The 14580-nt window shown below is 47.1% G+C and overlaps 1 protein-coding gene across 9 annotated transcripts in view; it reads left to right on the top strand.

Annotated features, from left to right (window-relative positions):
- The window catches only part of RELCH (RAB11 binding and LisH domain, coiled-coil and HEAT repeat containing), a 403047-nt gene that overhangs the window by 328308 nt on the left and 60159 nt on the right, over positions 1 to 14580 (top strand). The gene's annotated exons all lie outside the window — the stretch shown is intronic.

Raw genomic sequence — 14580 nt, 5'->3', positions numbered from 1 at the left:
CGCGCTAAACGCTAACGCCTCCATAGAGCTTGCGTTAATATTTTTCATTTAGCGTGTGGTTTGCGCGCTCATCTTGAGCGTGTGCTAAAAACGCTAGCGCACCTTAGTAAAAGGAGCCCTAAATGTGCTGCACTTGAAAATCCTGGCTATCTCGACTTAATTATTTTTATCATTTCTTTTCTCATTGTTAGACAACGATCACTCTTTTGGACCAAAAATTTTAACTGCATTGTTCTCCCATCTTTTTTTAGAATTTGATAATCAGTGATAAAGCTAGGAGAGGGTTTTTTTTTTTTTTTTAAATAAAAAAGAAAACACATTTGCTATGAATGATCCTAATTCACTATATTTTAAATTAAGATCATTGGTAGGGTAGCATTTGATGATTTATATGTAGTAAAAAGTCACAATCTTTACAATAGTTTTAAGCCTTGTCTGGGAAGTTTGTTGAGATTTGAATCTGATGGATAGCTCTATATGTGTGTTTGATAGCTGCTGCCCTATTAATCTACTGAAAACCTAAGACAACATGGTTGACTTCTTCAAAAGACTGGTGAATTCCTCAGCTAGCTCGTATTAACTTCTAACAATGAAAAATCCCTTATTGAATCCCAAAGAACTAAGTAATTGGCATCCTATCTCTGTTTTACCTTTTCTTGTGAAATAAATCAAGTGAACTCTTTTAATACAGTTTCAAAATGTTTTGGGTAAGCTTGATTTTCTTTTTTTTTACCTTTTCACTTTGGATTTTGGAGAGGATATGTGGTAGAATCCTTACGGTTCACATTGGATCTGATTAATCAAGTGTTAGACAAAAGCCAGGATGTCCAGCTACAACAGCAATCTGCATGGTAGTAAGATCATAGCAGATCATAGGTCTCTTCAAATAAGAGTGCTTCAGCATCAACTTGAAAGAGCAGGCATTCTTTTGTCATCTCAACGCCAAGGGCCATTTTCCACTCCTGGGGTCTGGTGATTGAAAATGTGCCATTTCTTTTTTGACCAAGGGGTAAAAACTGGTAATTGGGCACTTCTACAGAGATCTCAATGGTACATATCGGTACGGATTGTCTAATAAATAAGAAGATGACTCCTGATACAATCCAGGATGGATATGCAGTAACAGCTTAATTTGCTGGGCCACAGGAAACAGCAGGGGTTTTTTTCTTTTCAAAAAAAGTGTCAGATGTTCAGATACAGTAACTTAACTGCAGAATTTGTACCACATTCAGAGCACAGAGGGCCTGATTCTCTAAAAGTGCGTCCCGATTTTAGGCAGCTGTAGGCATCCTACAGCTGTCTAATCAGCCAATCGGGATGCATGTTTTTTTAAAACAAATGCTCCCCAGGCAGGCCGCCTATATTGAAGGCGAGGCCCGCAAGACACCTAGGCCCTGATTCTGTATAGGACGCCCGGGAGAGGCGTCCTATTCAGAATCGGCCTAAACTAAACCCTGATTCTGTAACCGGCGTCCATGTTACAGACGCGGGTTAGAGAATCGGGTTAGATTAGACACGGCCCGCTACACTTATCGCGGCAAGGGATCTCTCTGCCGCTATAAGTATAGCGGGCCGTGGCCCCCTGACCGATCGCTGGCAGGAGGGTGCCCAAACCCTCCTGCCCGAAGACGCACCCCCCTCCCCGACACTACCGACCGCCCCCCCCACACTACCGACCGCACCCCCCCCCAACCCGACAATATCGGTCGCTGGCAAGAGGGTGCCCAATTCCTCCTGCCCGAAGACGCACCCCCCCGGCGCTAACAACCCCCACTCCACCAAACCTGTTCTTACAGATGGGTCTTGCACGTCGAGCAAGCAGGCACGCCTCGTCGAAATGAGGCGGGCCCGCCCCTTCCTGGCCCATCCCGCCGAAGCCTAAGGCCTGATTGGCCCAGGCTCTAGAAGCCTGGACCAATCAGGCCTTAGGCATAGCGGGTCCGCCCATCCCTACTAAGTCTAAGGTCTGATTGACCCATCTGTAAGAACAGGTTTGGTGGAGTGGGGGTTGTTAGTGCCGGGGGGGTGCGTCTTCGGGCAGGAGGGATTGGGCACCCTCCTGCCAGCGACCGATATTGTCGGGGGGGGGGAGATCGGTAATGTATAGCGGGCCGTGGCTGAACCCGCTCGACCGGGCCGGCGTGTGAGCCCTGCTCCGCCCCCCCGATCCCGCAGGAGGACACCATATTGAAAAGATCCAGCGCACAGCACCTTCACTAACCTGCTCGACCGGGCCGGCGTGGGAGCCCTGCTCCGCCCCCCCGATCCCGCAGGAGGACACCATATTGAAAAGATCCAGCGCACAGCACCTTCACTAACCCGCTCGACCGGGCCGGCGTGGGAGCCCTGCTCCGCCCCCCCGATCCCGCAGGAGGACACCATATTGAAAAGATCCAGCGCACAGCACCTTCACTAACCCGCTCGACCGGGCCGGCGTGGGAGCCCTGCTCCGCCCCCCCGATCCCGCAGGAGGACACCATATTGAAAAGATCCAGCGCACAGCACCTTCACTAACCCGCTCGACCGGGCCGGCGTGGGAGCCCTGCTCCGCCCCCCCCGATCCCGCAGGAGGACACCATATTGAAAAGATCCAGCGCACAGCACCTTCACTAACCCGCTCGACCGGGCCGGCGTGGGAGCCCTGCTCCGCCCCCCCGATCTCGCAGCAGGACACCATATTGAAAAGATCCAGCGCCAAACGCCGCACCGCCGTTCGGCGCGCCGATGAAGGCGCACGACAAAGGCGCCTGCGCCTTTGTGAGCGCCTTCGTGGAGCACCTGAGGGGAGCACTTGAGTGGAACACTTTCGCCCTAAAGGCCGCTCCACTGGAACATCCGCTGACCTCCAACAAGGTAAGGAGCGTGGGACCCCCGCTCCTCCCCCTCGCCAATCAACGACTATCACCCCATTCAAATCCTCCACAATCCTATAATAATTTACTCGCAATCCTTTACAAGAGCATTTATTGATAAAGACAGTAAGCCTGCATAGACAGAAAACCAACATAAGTCAACACTAGAAGGATTCCAAATCAGCAATCATGAAGCTCTTATCAATCCTACTGATATATTTGCTATGCAACAACGTGAAAAACGCTATATCACTCCATCTAAAGCTACACTCCGCCCACGAACCTGATACACCAATTAGGCTCCTAATTAACCAACAGGAAGAAAGAGTAAATCATATTAAAACGATCACAAGTAATAACAGACCTCACCGTACCCTCAAAAAAAGACCAAGGGAGATAAAACTCATCAAAATAAATACACCCACCACACTCAACACATCTACATCCATTCCCTGTGCCTACCTTAACACTAGATCAGTAAGGAACAAAGCTTTCTTAATCAAAGACTGGATCGTCCACAAAAAGATAGCCTGCCTCTTTCTAACGGAAACATGGCTACTATCAGGAGAGGATCCAATACTAAATGACCTAATACCAGATAACTTCAAAATTCACATGTTAAACCGTGAAGACCGCAGAGGGGGAGGACTAGCAGTCATCCTCAAGGAAGAACTCGAACTAGAACTAGTTGACTCCAAGATAACCAACCAACTAGAAATACTAGCATGCAAGATTAGCAATAAGGACCTAGAAGAGTACCTCTCCTGTATTCTATTTTATATACCGCCAAAATGCTGGTCAAAGGCCAGAGAAGACTTCTATGAATTCATCCTACACAACTCAATTACTCCGTCTTACAATATAATAGCAGGAGACGCAAACCTACATTTAGAAAACAAGAAAAATCCCGACACAAAAGATTTTAAAAACTTCTTATCCTCACTCAACTTCAATCTCCCTTCATCCACACAAACCCATGAAAAAGGCCACCAGCTAGATTTGGTAGCTATGTCCACAAAAGAAATCCTAAATCCCACTATTTCCATATCAAACGGCATCTGGAACCACGACATCTGGTCCGACCACTACACCTATTACTTTAATTTAAACTGGATAAAAAAAAGATAAAAAAAGGATAAAAAAAGAACATCTCACAAGGAGCCACATTAACCCAGAGGAATACTGGGCCCACTACGAAGCGCGTGAGGAGACGAATGAAGAAGGTGAATTCTGGGAACAATGGTCAAAAACAAGCACAATTATCTTAGACAAAATAGCTCCCAAACAAAACAGAACAAACCGCTCAAATAAATATAACAACTGGTTCGACTCCGAACTACAAAAAATGAAACAATCAATACGACGACTAGAAAGGATCTGGAACAAATCAGGTGAAATATCCGACAGGAATAATTGGAGATCAAACATAAAGGAATATAAACAACTGATAAAAGGAAAAAATTCTACTCATCCAAAATATACACATCCAACACAAGTTCAAAAGGAATTAACACTCACGAATTGTTCAATCTAGTTAAAAATTTATTTGACACCACACGCCACAGTCAATTAACGCACGACATAAAACTTCAATCAGCAGACGATCTAGCACAACACTTTGACTCAAAAATTGTGAACCTAAGGAACAATTGCCCAACAAACAACACAGATGAACAGCAAATAGCCAACATACATGAAAACGGAACACCAGTGGACATGTATTGGAGCTCCTTTCAGGACCTAGAATGGAATAACTTCATAAAACTCTACAACAAATATACCAAATCAAACTGCATCCTAGATCCCTGTCCACCCAACATAATGAAAGCAGCCCCTTTAGACTTTAAAATAACACTATGGACTCATATGTCCAACAATTTCAAAAATGGAAAATTCCTATCAAAAAACGGTCACATTATAATCACCCCAATCCCAAAAAATCATAAACTACCCCTAACTTCAGCAACCAACTATAGACCAGTAGCATCTATCCCATTTTTCGTAAAAATAATGGAAGGCTTGGTACAAACCCAACTGATGGACTACCTAGACCAGTTCTCACTGCTACATGAAACCCAGTCAGGCTTCAGACCTTTGTTCAGCACCGAGACGGTGATAGCAGCAATCTTAGAATACCTACGTAACTTATTTAGTAAGGGCCACAAAGCCTTAGTGATGCAATTCGACATGAGCTCAGCCTTCGACTTGATCACAAAAAACTACTACAATGTTTAGATTCAATCGGCATCGGAGGCGAAGTGCTGGACTGGTTCCGAGGTTTCCTTACGACCCGCACCTATCAAGTCCGCTTCAATAACAATCTCTCTAAAACATGGAGAAACCCATCAGGCGTTCCACAGGGGTCCCCACTATCCCCACTACTCTTCAACGTCTATATAGCTACACTAGGCACGAAGCTAACCCAGCGAGGCATAAAAGTATTCAGCTATGCAGACGACTTCACAATCATAATCCCGTTTACAGCATCCCCCTTCGAAATCACCCCCATAGCAACTGAAGCGCTAAACACAATGGATCAATGGACCACAGATTTCAAACTGAAGCTCAATTCAGAAAAAACTAAATTCTTCATAGCCTCGCCACACGCACAAAATACGACAATATCATTACACATTAACAATCTAAACTACCCCATTCAACCAACGATGAAGATTCTAGGAGTAATACTAGACCAAGGACTAACCATGAAAGACCACATAGACTCCTTAATCAAAAGAGGGTTTTTCACTCTCTGGAAACTTAAATCCATTAAGGCGTACTTCCATACTTCAGCATTCAGAATCCTAGTACAATCCCTAATACTAAACCACCTGGACTACTGCAACATCACCCATCTAACAATCCCACAGAAGCAAATGCAAAGACTACAACTGATACAAAATGCAGCAGTCAGGATGATTTTCGGGCTGAAGAAGTCCGATCACATAACTCCTTCCTACCGACTCCTACACTGGCTGCCGATGGAGGCGCGCACGAAGTTCAAGCTAGGATGTCTCTGCTTCAAAGTATTAAATGGTCTAGCCCCAAAATACATCACAGACCTCTTCTCATTCCCAACCAATAGACATGAAAGAAAAACACACATGAAATTTGTCTCCCCACCGGCTAGAGGGTGCAAATATAAGAGACACCATCAACAACTGCTATCATATCAAGCAGCCATATGGGGTAAAGACCTAGGAAAACTAATCGCGCACACAAACAACTATGAAGAATTCAGGAAACACCTAAAAACCTACCTATTCCTGAAATACCTAGGTAACGAACCGGAACATCAACCCCCCTCGTAACATCACCACATACCTGAACTTGCAAACTGTTAACCCAACCCCCAATCACTAAATATGAACACTCTATTCAACTTACGGAACATTTCTACTTCTGTGTAAACAACTTGGCACTTCCTGGCCTTGCAACACACAAACTGACGTTAACATTATTAATGTTATCAGATGTACACTGCTATACTCTTTAATTCGTTGTACGAGATATTCACTGCTATACTCTTCAATTCGCTGTACGTAAAGTTTCTCTTTATTTTTATTGTATTTACAGTTTCTTTTATTGTAAACAGTTTCTTTTATTGTAAACCGCCTAGAAGTCGCAAGATTGTTGGCGGTATATAAAAATCCCGGTCGGTAGTGTCGGGAGGGTGCGTCTTCGGGCAGGAGGGATTGGGCACCCTCCTCCCAGCAATCGGATAGGCTGCGGCCCGCTATACTTATAGCGGCAGAGAGATCCCTTGCCGCGATAAGTATAGCGGCCGCGTCTACTTACAATGTAGACCAGCATTTTGCTGGCCTACATTTTAAGCTTCTCATCTACTAGGGAGACGCGTAGGGCCGCCTAGGTTCAGCCTAAGGCCCGCCTAAGGCCCTTAGACGAGCTTAGGCATCTTGCAGGTCTCCCTAGGCTCCCGGAGGCGCCTTCAGGCCTGCCTGGGGAGCATTTTTTTTTTTAAAACGTGCATCCCGATTGGCTGATTAGACAGCTGTAGGACGCCTACAGCTGCTTAAAATCGGGATGCACTTTGGAGAATCAGGGCCAGAGAGTTTAAAAAAAATTGTATGACTTTAAATAACCAAAATTAAGCAGCTTATATCAGCTAAAAACTGTCATGAACTGAGTGCTGACGGCATTTACACATAGGCCTCAACAGTTCAGTTGAGGCCAACAGTAGGCCTCAACTGAACAGCTTCCTCTATTTACTCTCCAACTACTCTTTGCTAAGACTAGGCTGGACCCTTGAACAATTGTTGTCATGACTTACATTCACAATCAATTTAAGAACAGAATAAATTGTAACCCATTCCCAGCTTCTGGGAAAACGGGATAAAAATAAATAAATAACATGCTGCAAATCTTTATTCTTGAAAAAACACTAAGCATACACAGCGAGTATTAAGTATCGGGTGATTAGAAAATGTTATGAATAAAAGATGACATAGAGCATTAACGGTGTCATTTATGACCTTAATTCTTAATCAAGTCATCTGCAAACTGGCTTTATGAAAAAATAAACTTAAAACCCAGAGGCAGAATTACCAAGAAATGCTATTAAATGTCAACCAAGTGGAAAAGTCCAATGATTGCAATTAGAAAAACGCTACATGAAATAATAATAGCGTTATTTATATTCCGTCATACCTTTTAAGTTCAAGACGGTAGATGTATAATGGTTTGAACATTATAATTGTGATCACCAATAAAGAAATTGATATCAAAGGAACAATGTACATGTGTTAGTGTCTAAAACAGTGTATTTCAAACTGTGTGCCGAGGCACACTAGTGTGCTTCCTGAGATTCCAAGTGTGCCACGGCACACGGTGGAGGAAGAGAGGCGCTTGCCAGCTGACTTCCCTACGGGGTACAGCGCCAGCGCTGCCCGATTTGCCGAAGGTCTGCATGTTTCCCCCTTCTCTCTAGCGTCCTCCGGCTTCCCCCCTGGCCTCCTGGTCTCACCTTTAAAGCTAATTACAACAGCCTGCAGAGGATTGCTGGAAGGTAAAAGGATTTTATTTTTAATATAGTGATTGAAATGTCAGATTTGAGAATTTACATCTGCTGTCTATATTGTGTGTATTTGAAAAATGAATGGAAAAAATTGCATTACAATTAGTAAAGGGGATGGGATCTGGGGCAGAGCTTGGGTGGGCCTAGGGAGGTCTGTGGTTGGGGTACTCAGTTGATATTTGTTAGACTTAAGGGGTACGTAGCTTGAAGAAACTTACTCAATTGAGGGGGGTACTTAGTTGAGAAACACTGCTGTAGGAAATCAGCTGGCGCCAGTGCCTCTCCTTCACTCCGGCCCTCTTCCCTGCTGACACCCCCTACTGGCATCTCAGGGCCCATCTGGAGGGCCTCTGCACATGCACGGACGTCGACGTGATGATGTCACACATATGGGTGATGTCATCGCTGCGACGTCCACGCACTTCTGAGTGCCTCAAGCTGTGGCCACTACCTTTAGTGTGCCCCGGCTTGAGAAAGTTTGAGAGACACTGGTCTAAAACAAATGTACATGTATTGATATCTATCCAGAACATGGGGAAGAAAAAATGAGGAAAAGAAAGAAAAGTAGAAAAAGAAGAGAGAAAGGAGGAGAGAAGAGAAAAGGGGGAAGGGGTTGGACTGAACAGGGCATGAAAAAGGGAAGAAGGAAAACAATGAGAAAGGAGGGCAACATCAAAAAAATCAACAAAAAGAGCTGCTTTAAAAAAAAAAAAGACCTCAAATCTAGTTCTGAATTCAGACCATAAGGCATTACTGAATTCAGTTCAATGTTCTTCATGAAACAAAGTTAAATCCATGTCACCACCTTGGAAAGATCCAAGAGTACCCTTACTCTTTAAAAGGTGAGTTAAGTTATATTAAATTTATAAAATGGAAACATTAACCACTTTCAGATGCAACACTGTTAGAAGATGGAAACAAATTAGGAGTTCTGTGCGTTATTTGATTTTTTTCTGAATGATTGAGGCCATTTTCATGGCCTTATAACTAAGGTTTCCTTGTTCCTTTCCTTTCTTTGGTTGAGGGGGGGTTGTTTCATTTTTCTTTATTTGTTTAAAATAAATATTATGAGAATAGGAGGGCTAGTAAGGTTGACTTTTTCTTACTTTATTAATGCAAATTTGGCATGTTATGATGTTTGTAGTAGTTTATGTACTTTAAATGCTTTATGCAGTTTAATTAAAGACCTCATGTTAAATTTTAAGAAAAGGAATAATTTGAAAATCTGACTCATTTAGGACCCTGGAGAATACACTGTTTTTAGTATTTAACATTGCAATGGCATTTAATACAGCATTGCGGACTTCCGGCAGAAACATGGCGCTGTAGACAGCTTGCTGCTACAGCTCCGTAACGCCGATCGCAGCTCGGCATTTTCGCCGCATCTTAAACCCCGGGTTCGGTCCCCCCACGGCTGCGGAGTGTTTCCTGGAGGTGTGCGGGCTTTTCGCACTGTAAAGCACGCCGCGATGGCCACGAAGACGGTCCGAAAGGAACGGGAGAAGAGCAAGCCGCCAGAGCCTAAGATGGCGGACCACGTGGCTCCCCCGTCGCCGGAGGCTCCTCACTCCTCCTGGGTGTCGGCAGTGACATCGGAGGTCCAGGCAGCACTTGAAAGTTCAATTGGGGACAAATTGCAGCGCATCCTGGACAAATTGGACACCTTGGACCAGCGTTTTGCCTCCCTTACATCGGAGGTTAAGGAGACACAGCAGAGAGTGAGTGCTACTGAGGATACTGTCCAGAGACTTACCTAGGAGCAGTCCACCCACGCTACCGCTATGGCTGCATTGCGAGCCAAGGTGGATGACCTGGAGAACCGGTCCCGCCGTAATAATCTCCGCTTTGTGGGTCTGCCAGAGTCGGTGCGGGATGTGGAGCTGGGGGCGCTGTTGGAACACTGGCTGCCTGAGTCCTTATCCCTATCTTCCTCCTCGGGCCCCTTGTAGGTGGAGCGGGCGCATCGCTTGGGGCAACGGAGAGAGAATGCTGACCGGCCCAGAGTAGTCATATGCCGTATTTTGAACTATCACCATAAGCTGGAGGTCCTGCGTGCGTATGACAACCGGCCCATTCTTTGCTTTCAGGACTACTCTGAGGAGGTCTCTCAGGCACGGCGCCGGTTTTCACCTTTGTGCACCCGTCTCATCCAGCGCCATATTGCCTTTTCTTTGCAGTATCCGGCTCGCTTGTGGTTGACCCATCTGGGAAGAGCTCATCACTTTGACACCTTGGAGGCAGCGCAGCGGTTCGTGACGGAGATGCTGCCTGAAGATCCGGCGCAGGGAGCTGTCGGGGACTGAGGCGACCCAATTTCTGAGGACTGAACTGTAGTTCGTTTTTGGACTGGTGGTATTTTTTTTTTCCACTCCATCTGATTTGGGACTCTGGGTCCCCCTAAGAGTGGGCAAGGCTGGTGTGTGTGTGTGGCTGGAGTGGGGATTGGCATGCTTGTCCTGCAGGTGTAAGGCAAAGGGGTCTCTTGGTTTGTGTTTTTCTTGGTTCCTTTCGTTCTCTTTTCCATGGGGTCTTCCCTGTGGTGTTTGGCCTGTTCCTGGCCAATCTTGTTCTGTATCCCTTGGGGACTTAGCAGGGTGCGTGTGACTGAATGTAGGTGATGTGGCTGTGGGGATCGGGGAGGGGATGGGTGGTTTGAGTGCTCTGGGGGGCTTTGGATGCTGGGTTTGTTCTTTGGTATTTTCTGTGTTTGGGGACTGAGGCCCAGGGATTATTGGTCAGTGATCCCGTGGGAGGGTGTTCATGGTTTCCTGGAAGTGATGCCCTTTTTGGGGTGTCTTGGGTGTGGGTTGGGTGAGGGTTGCTTGTAGAGGGGAGTGGTTGGGGGGAGGGGGAGGTCGAGCAGGGTCTCAGGGATTCTGCGGTTGGGTTACTTGTGGAATCTTGTGGGGGTAGGGTGGGGGGGTTGTGTGGTCTGGGATTGGATTGGTGGCAGGGGTATGGCTCGCTTCTTGGGGCTGGAGGATGCTCGATACTGGAGGAGTGGTGGCTGGGACGCTCCTCTGGTACTTTACTGGTTTCTTCTCTTTGTTCTATTTTTCTACTATGTGGACTACTCTGGAATACACTTTAACTTCTTGGAATGTTGGGGGGATCCACTCCCCTATTAAGCGCTCTAAAATTTTGCAGCGTTTGAATCGTTCTAAAACCTCCATTGCCTTTTTACAGGAGACCCGTTTATTCTTAGCGGAACATGCTAAGCTCTGTACCTGGTGGGTGGGTTCCCATTTGGGGGCGCCCGCAGTTGGGGGAAAGGGAGGTGTTATTATTTTGATCCGTAAGGGTCTTCGTCTTCAAACCCAGAGAGTGCTCCGCGACCTAGTGGGTGTTACATCGTTGCCTTAGTGTTGCTCGATAATCGTCCCCTTTTGCTCTGCAATGTCTGCAATGTCTATGCTCCTAACAATCCCTCGGCCAGGTTTTTTCGGGGGCTTTGCAATCAACTCTTGCAGTTTGGTGACGTTCCGATGCTGGTGGGCGGGGACTTCAATGAGGTACCGGATCCTAAGTTAGATCACTCTGCTTCTTCGGGCAGAGAGACCTCCAAACTTTATACGGGTGCCCAGCTCCTGGAATCTACCCTGGGGTTGCTTGATGTGTGGCAGGTGCTACACCCTTTGGAGAGGGATTACTCCCACTTATCCAGGGCGCACGGGACACTTTCCCGAATTGATTTTATCCTCATTTCTCGCGCACTGCTTCCCCGGGTATTGGGGGTTGATATGGGCCCCATTGAAATATCTGACCACGCTTGGGTGGGATTTCGGTGGACCTGGGGCGATTCTCCGCTCCCTAGAGGGCCCTGGCGGTTTCCGTGTTATTTGTATAGGGATACTCGTTTTCAAGAGTTTTTGGTACAGCGCTGGCATGATTTTCAACACAATAATCTGCAGCATTGCGATGATCCAATTCTCTATTGGGAGACGGCTAAGGCTGTTTTACGGGGGGATGTCATTGCTTTTGTGGCCCGGGAGTCAAAGCTTAAGTATAGGACGGTTCTGGCTTTGGAGCGGAAGGCGACTGTGTTGCGACGTCACTATAGCAGGGCACCCTCCTTCCTACTTCGCACGCAGCTTTTGGAGGTCCAACAGGAACTGAATGAATTATTGCATCTCGGGCTATGCGGACGCGGGCGTACTTTAAGTTTCATTTATTTCGGTTTGCGAATAAGAGTAGCAGATTGTTGGCCCGCTGGCGCATCCACGGGGCGGACCTGAGAGCGTCTCTGCTCTTCGGGACTTTTCTGGGGTGCTGCATCATCGGCCGGAGGAGATCTGTGAGCTGTTGCGGGCGTTTTTTGCTGAGGTGTATACAGATTCCGGTTCTGAGCTTTTGGATGGGCAACTTTATCTTGACAGCCTCGATTTGCCTTTTTTTTCTCAGCGGGATGCTGCCGCTTTGGATCTTCCCTTTACTGCAGAGGAGGTAGAGTGGGCGATAGGGGTCAGTCCGTTAGGAAAGGCGCCGGGCCCGGATGGGTATCGGAGTGAGTTCTATAAATTGTTGGTGACGGAGATAGCGCCGGTGCTGGCTGAAGTTTATAATCTGAGTGTTGCTAAGGGCTTTCTTCCTCGTTACGTGAATTTGGCATCTATTATAGTTCTCCCGAAGCCCGGTAAGGACCCTCTTTTACCTGAATCGTACCGTCCTATTTCTTTGTTGAACTACGAGGCGAAGCTTTTAGCAAAAATTCTGGCTACCCGCCTGGCGCGCATCTTGCCCTCGGTGATCTCGGACTCACAGGTGGGGTTTGTACGGGATCGCCCGGTAGCTAAGAATATCCGGCGTATCTTGTTGGCTCTGGAACGGGTGGGACAGGACGGTAGCCCCTCCATGCTTATTAGTTTTGACGCCGAGAAGGCTTTTGATAAAGTGCGGTGGGGTTACCTCTTTGCGGTGCTTAGGACGTACGGTTTGGGCCCTTTCTTTTTTGGTGCAATCCAGTCGTTGTATAGTGATCCCGTTGCGCGGATTTTGGTTAATGGGACTTATTCGGGCTTTTTTAATATTCATCGAGGGACTCGCCAGGGCTGCCCCCTGTCGCCGCTTTTGTTCATGCTTTCTTTAGATCCTCTACTTCGTGAGCTTCAGGCTAACGCGGATATTCGGGGATTGGCACTGGGAGAATCACATTTTAAACTTGCGGCGTTTGCGGATGATCTCTTGGTCTTTTTAACGGACCCGCAGTGTTCCTTGCCCGTGTTGCTGGAGAGCCTTCGGGAATATGGGGATTTCTCCGGCTTTGCCTTGAACTTCGCGAAGTCTGAGGCTCTGGCTTCCTCGGCTCACCTTCAGCAGTTTGGGGGGGATCGTTTTCCGTTGCGCTGGGCTGACTCCTCTTTTCGATACTTGGGGATCCGGCTGACTATGGATGTAGCCCAACTGTATCGCCTTAACATCGATAAACTTCTTGCCGACACTAAACTGTTATTGGCCAAATGGCAGGTGCTGCCGCTGTCTCTGTTGGGTAGAATTCATTTATTCCGTATGGTTGTGTTCCCAAAGTGGCTTTACGTTCTCCAGACTCTTCCCCTTTCTTTGTTGCAGAAGGATATTCGATCCCTCACCTCCATGTTGTCCCGGTTCTGTTGGGGAGGGCGGAGACCTAAACTGAAATGGTCCATGTTGGTGGGGCCTGCCTCCGGGGGAGGTTTGGGGGTGCCCGACATCAGGGTTTATAACCAGGCTTGCTTGCTGCATCATGTTAGTGATTGGGTGTTGGGCACCTCTTTCTATACGGATCTTTCTCTGGAGCGGGATCATTTCTATCCTCTCCATCTTTTGTATCTCCTTCATGCCCCTTTATCTAAATTGCCGAGACCCTGTAAGCGTAGCCTTCTGTTTTGGTCTTTGTGGACAGTGTGGCATCAGACCCTTCGGTTGTGGAATCAGGACTCCCATACTAGTGCCCTTTTGCCATTGGTGGGGAACTTAGCTTTCCCTCCGGGGGTTGGACCCTCCGTTTTTGGTCGCTGGAGGGCTCGGGGGGGTGGAGCAGTTGAGGCATGTTCTGCAGGATGATGGGTCTCTCCTTTCTTGTGCTGAGTTAGCGGGGAGGGGGGTTCCTGAGCTTGGCCTTCCTTTTGCCTATTGTCAACTTAGCCATTATGTGGCTTCCCTCCCGGGGAGTACCTTGCAGGGGGATTTTGGGACCCGGCTCTGTACTTTTTTGACAGCTGATCCTGATACTAGGGTCTCTATTTCTTTTTTTCATTGCCAGATCATGGCTCTTCGCCCACCTAGGGTTTTTCCTGGTATTTTGGAGGCTTGGCAGCGGGACTTGGGCAGGGACTTGGGGGACAATTTTTTGTTACAAATCCTGAAACGTACTGCGGGCTTGGTACATAATGCTGAATTACGTGAATGTCACTTTCGCACTGTCCTGCGGGCCTATGCTTCCCAAAGTCAGGCTTACTATATGGGTTGTATTGGCACTCAGTTATGCATCCGCTGTTCGGTGGAGGTCAATTCTTACTTTCATGGTATTTGGAGCTGCAAGGGGATTCAGGCCTTTTGGAAGGCGCTGGCCTCCTTTTTAAAGGGCTTGTTGCAGACACCTGTGCCAGTCTCAGTGCTTTCTATGTTGTTTGCCCAATTCTCTTTCCTGTCCATGTATACTTCTTCTGAAAAATTATTTCTAAGTAAATGTTTTATTTTGGGGAAGAAATGTATTTT

The sequence above is a fragment of the Geotrypetes seraphini genome, chromosome 2 (assembly GCF_902459505.1).
Source record: "Geotrypetes seraphini chromosome 2, aGeoSer1.1, whole genome shotgun sequence".
Classification (NCBI taxonomy): domain Eukaryota; kingdom Metazoa; phylum Chordata; class Amphibia; order Gymnophiona; family Dermophiidae; genus Geotrypetes; species Geotrypetes seraphini.
Note: the sequence above shows the minus strand (reverse complement) of the source record. Positions and strands in the feature narration are given on the sequence as shown.